Here is a 6,283-nt window from a genome sequence, read left to right on the forward strand (position 1 = left end):
ACAGATGTTGGTTCCTGCTTACCTCTGATCCTGGATGTGGCAGTGTGCCTGGGAGTGGAGCTTCCTCTGGGTGTTGTCGAATTAGACCTGCATTTAAGAGAGCCTATATAACCAGCCTTCCTGTGCTTTGGGTTTACCACGTAATCATATTGTATACCCTAAGCTAAATGTATAAATTTACTCTTAAGTATGTACTCTTCCATGCCCCTAACCCAGAATAATATATGTACCTATATGTATGCTGTGGCAAGCATTTTTTGAAAGCAAGCCACAGGTTGGAAGTCTCCTCGAGCAAAATAAATATACCATAAATTTTTTAAGCAAAATGTGGACATAGGCTGACATCTCCTCTTTGCAGTTTTGAGTGTTATTCTCCATCATTTGGGATCAGTAAAGTAACTTCTTGACTCGTGAGACTCTTAAATATTTCTGTAAATGATTACTCAATTCTTTCCTATATCATGTTTTCTGTGCTATTCACTAAACACAGAACAAAACTTTTTTGTTAAGGATAGGGGCAAATACAGACACAGATTAGCCTAGTCATACCACGTAGGCAACAGGGACAGACAGATTGGAACCACATTACAGATAGACCACGGATGGGCCAATAACCATACAATATAAACAAATGGAAGATAGGGAGAGGAGAGTCCAAATTAGGCTCTCTCTTGGTTAAACTAATCCAAGAGTAAGTTTGTGTTGTCATTTCTTAAAGAGGTATTCACATGGTTTGGTGCCTTCTCTGTGGCTATCTTTGATGCATTAACTTACTGTTTTAGATGACTCACACAGGCTGTCTGATAGTTTTGACACTATATAGTGGCACTATGTAGTGATTACCTTTCAAGTCATAGCAGCTTTCATTTTGGCACTGGTGATGGGGCTGTATTGATTGAAAGAGTTATCACAGGTGTAGAGTTCAATGGTCAGATATAAGCGATGCTAGTACTACTTTGGGTTTTTGTTGTTATTGTTGTTTGTTGGTGGTTTTTGTTTTGTTTTTGTTTTTGTTTCACAAAGGACAAGAAATAAAAAGCCTTTGCCCTACCAACGTAACTTTTCGATGATTCTTTATTTCTCCTTAGGACGCTGAGCCACAGGGGTAGGCGTAGGAGAAAGGACCCAGGTTGGCTCAACAGCTCATAACATTTCTTAGTTGCCAAAGCTATTTAATATTAAGCTGAAGATGTTCTTTCATGGCATTCCTATTTTAGTTTAGATCACTGAGGTTCATCTGAGTGCATTAAGTGGGTAACAATAACTGTATGGATGCCTTTTAATAGCACCTTCAATTTGACACTCACCAAGATTTTTTTTTTAACTAGAATTTCAATTTTTAAAATCATTTTTGTTATATGATATTTGTCTATTGTCTTGAGATGCAAGTGTTTTCAGAAAAAGGGGTAGAGAAAAATTAAGAATATTATGAACTGGGTATAGTGGAACACGTCTTTAATCCCAGCCCTTGTGGGGCAGAAGCAGGCAGATCTCTGTGAGTTCAAGGCAAGCTTGGTCTACATAGTGAGTTTCTGGACAAGCAGCGCTACATAGTGAGACTCTATCCGTCTATCTATCTATCTATCTATCTATCTATCTATCTATCTATCTATCTATCATTTTAATGCAAAGGCAGCAAATATCATGTGTAATTTCTGATTCTATGTGACCATTAGATTCATGTCTAATGTTGCTGGTAAGTAATGACTAAATATGATTCTGAGTTGATAGCTATTTTATCAAAATTTAGTTTTAAATCTATGATAATCAAATACAGGCATAATGATATTAGAGAATATATAAATTGCTGTACATCATTGGATTGAAAGGTAATAATTTAATTAAGTCAGTTGATTGATAGCCTATGTGAAATATTTATCTAAGCGAACTAGTTCTATGTTTGTCATACTATCAAATTTTAAAAATAATTAATACTTCTTTTTATGCTAACAAGTGACAGAATTAGATGAAATAGATGAAACACTTCATCCTTGCTATCATGTTCTACATTATGATTTTATTCTAGTTTTCATATGTTTGCCATGATAGCAGTATGGTATTTATCTCTATTATCTATTTTTTATGTCCTAATTGTGTTTTGTTTGTAGTTTCTATGCAAATGAAACATCCATTATAACATACATGATTAGGAGGATAAAGATAGTTGAGCTTATTCATAAAACCAAGTTGGATAGGATGACAACAATCCTATAAAGCACTAATTTTTCCAGAAGAAGAACTAAGAATATGCTCAATATGATGTGTGGTACAGGTATAAGAAAGGACATATTTGGAAGAATAATCAACTCTTCATTTAATCTCTTAAGGAGCTACCTGAGTAAATGCTAGCAATTTTGCATTATTAAATTTTTTGATGTATAGTTTTGATCACTTAGAAAGCTGAAGGAGCTATTTTCAGCTCCTTAACAATAGTAAAAAGTTTAAAGAATTATCTTTGTAAAATCTGTTCAACTCATTACTGAGCAAATTTAAAGACATATTAAGATAAGTTTCACTTACAAATTCTAGTTTCAAAGAAAAGGATGATTGGAATAATTGACATTAAGTGCTGTTTTGAGTAGCAAACCAGAGACTTATTAACTGATGTTAAACAGGAAAAGTTTGTGAAATGATATTAAATTAACATTTACATTAAATTAATAAAGACTAGTTTGGAAGATGAGAAAAGAACTTTCCCATTAGTGGGAATTTCCATTAATAGAGTTGATATTAAATGAGCTCGATAAGAGTAGATAAGAAGAGAAGGAGGTCTGGCTGCTTACAGATGAGAATAGGAGAGAGAGAGAGAGAGACTCAGACAGCAGAGGTCTGTTACAGACAATGATATTTGCTAGAAAGATGGTTGCAGCCATTACAAAGTGTGAACGCAAAAATACAACCGACATCTGTTCCAGAGACCACAGAAAAGTCTTGATAAACTGCATCCCTCAACTTCTGGTTGTTACTGTGCTTTGAAAAACGTGGATTTAGGAAATCTTTAAACAGGAACTAGAAATGGGTTAATACTTTCAACAGGTATGGTATAACAAAACTGTGTGAAATTACCTATTTGGTTTTGAGATTAATTTCTCAGATTTCCTTATAGGAGTCTCTCATTAAAATATAAAGTCTCAAAATTTATCAACCATTGTATCTGATTAATGAGCCCTCAGGTGACTCTGAATGTATTTCTAGAGTTATCCCATTGTGTATGGAAATGGTTTTGCCACCAGAAAGCAAGGGATGGAGAACTTTGTTTAAATCATGACCATTCCAGTGTCTGCTGGTGTTTGAGAAGGGTAAATCTGAGTTTGTTTTGCAGACTCAATGGAATTAGGGTAAAATGTTCCCATTAGTAGCATTAAGATGTCAGAAGTGATAGGTAGATTGATTGTCCCAATGACTGATCATTTTGTCACACTGGCAGTTCTGATGTAGACATCCATATGCCAGATTCCAATTTTTGATAGACTAATCAGATGAACTCACCCATGACTTCCAATCTAAATCTAGTGTCAGAAATAATTATATGTAGAAGGAAGTATTTTTGGCCATAGATGTGAAGACATTGGCATGACTTGCTTTAGATTGCAGAGCTGTGAGCTGATGTTGATGGTCCATATTCTGGGCCAGTGCCTGCCTGGCAGCAGCATCTTCACAGCACATGGCCATCCCATGACTGCTGCTGTACCAGCTGCATGGATGGTTTCCTTCTATTCTTTGCCCACCTTTTCCAGCCTTCTCAATAATTCTACAAATTAGAGTTGTCACAAGTCAGAGTTGTCTGTTGGTCACAAATAAGAACCTTGACTGATGTAAGTAAACTTAGGTTAAATTACATGGGTTATAGTGTATAATGTACTTTCAATAGAGGCTTGTCAAATGAATCTAATATCTGAATAAGACTCTTGATCCTCAAATTATGCATCTTAACATTTAGTACCATGAATAATAAATGAAAAGTTTCAAGGAAATCTATAAATCATTTTCGAGATGCGTTGACCTATGGCGGTCAGCTGTGAGGTTTTAAGGACATGAATGGCATAGAAAGCTATAGTGATGCTTCTGTGGAAACCTTGAAGCCATTATTATCTGTAGTGAACACCTATCTGGCAAGGGTCGAGTGTGTAAAAACTAAGTTTGCATCAATAAAGTGTGTCTCCTTTCAATGGACACCATCTCAACTATCAAGGAATATGTTTTAAAAGTTGCTTCACGAGCATTGCTTTAGGAACAAAAGCTCTTAATTTTTCTTTAACCTTAATTTGTTCTAGTTTTACTTATGTTGCGGTGATAAATTATGCTGACAAAAAGCAACTAAGGTGGGAAAGGGTCTAATTTGGTTCACAGTCCCAGGTTATAGCCCATGATGGTGGAGAAGCCAGGATGACCAGAACATAAGACAGCTGGTCACATCATAGCCACAGCCATGAGGAGAGCAGAGAATCCACGTGCACTACTGCTCTCCTAGTGTTCTCTGCTCTTATATAGCCCGGGATTCTAAAATTTGGGTAAAGGTGCAACACACTTTTAGGCTGGGTCCTACCCTACCCATGAATGTAATCATGACAGTCTCTCATAGACCTATCTGTAGGCCAACCTCATTTAGACAGTGCTTTCCTGAGACCACTGATGTGTCCAGTTGACATTCCAACTAACCATCATGTCTATCCAAGAAGTATGCAATCCAAGGATGCTTGCCTTTCTACTGTTGAAGAAATGATGTAATAGAAATGATGTGATTCACTCGTCCTTTTTCTTTGGTTATATTATCACTGAAATTCTATCATGAAATTACTACCCCATGTAGTAACTGTTAGATTTTTTTTCCTAGCCTAGCATTTTATCCACCATTCCTAACCATAAACTGGGTACTGGTGGCATATACTTTTAATCCCAGCACTTGGGAGGTAGAGGCAGGTGGATGGATCTCTGTGAGTTCAAATTCTACAGAGAAAGTTCCAGCATAGCCAAGGCCATCCAGAGAAACTCTTGTCTAGAAATCAATCAAATAATCAAAACAAACAACAACAACAACAAAGTAAAAACTTAATAGTCATAAACCACTGTAGTTTTCATAACTGTTCCTTACGGAATTTTTTTCTATTGTTACTGAAATAACGTCGTCTCTGGAGTTTTCTATTGTACTGTCTCCTAACAAGAAGAGCAGTGTCTCTATTAGAGATGCTAAAACCCTTCCTGAGGACATGTTCGTTAGTTAGTGATGAATCTCTTCTGTTTTAGGAAAGACTGCTCCCTATGCCATGAGGTGCTCAGTCTGAAAACTGTGAAGTCAGACATTGCCCTGAAAGAACTTAAATGTGGGACGCTACTAACTAATCACACAGCAATTAGATTGCACCACACCACTGTTGAGGATTTGAGGGAGATATCAGGAATAGTAGATCAATCAGAAGTCAACCTGAATAACTACACTCCATGAGCTCCTTCGGGGGAGACTCAGCAGTAGAGGGTGACAGGCTTAAAAGAAATGAGGATGCTTAGCTTTTCTGGGTTTCAATGCCTTAATTCTCCTACATTCCTTTCCTTATTAGGTCAAATAATCCTCTTGAAAGGGCAAAATAAAATTAGAACAAAGTGTGACTGGAATTTCAGATTTCATTTGCCTTCAACTCATTTACCATTCAGATACAAAGTTGAGAAAGTAGGATTTTTTTTTGTTTGTTTTTTGTTTTAAATGGTCACCCAGTTCTATTATGATTGCTTATTTGTAATGCAATTTTATAGAAGAGGAAAAATGGAAACAGAAGAAAATATTTGGGATTCCAGGAAGCAGAGTCCCCAGGCAGTCTTGCACAGAATGTTCTCAAGGCAGTGTTACTGACAGTTAAATGTCTGCAAGCTGAGCTTCATCCAGTCCGTGAGTCTGTCTGAGGATGGTTGGGAGTCAGGGTGGAGGGTGTTTTTCAGCGACATCCTCTTGGAAAGACCAGCCAATCACGGTTACTAGTGATTCTTCAGTAGAATTGTTCTATGTTGGGAGACTGTTAAGTAGTCACAACTTCAAAGACACAACACCTGCAGAAAGGTGATCCTCTCAAGCAGGGATGTGTTAGAGACTAAAAACAGTTCAGGTCTGTGTCTCACACATGCTTGTATTCACTTGCTCCCCTGGGGTCAATTTTACCACAGTGTTTTTGATATTCATCCTTTGCAAAAGAAAAACCAAACTATGGACAATGAATCAAAATCTGTGAACACTCAGAAGCCACATCCCTGACGGAAGCTCAAGCTTCTTTTTTTTTTTTTTTTTTTTTTTTTT

Source organism: Mastomys coucha, unplaced genomic scaffold, assembly GCF_008632895.1.
Source record: "Mastomys coucha isolate ucsf_1 unplaced genomic scaffold, UCSF_Mcou_1 pScaffold13, whole genome shotgun sequence".
In the NCBI taxonomy this organism is placed as follows: Eukaryota; Metazoa; Chordata; class Mammalia; order Rodentia; family Muridae; genus Mastomys; species Mastomys coucha.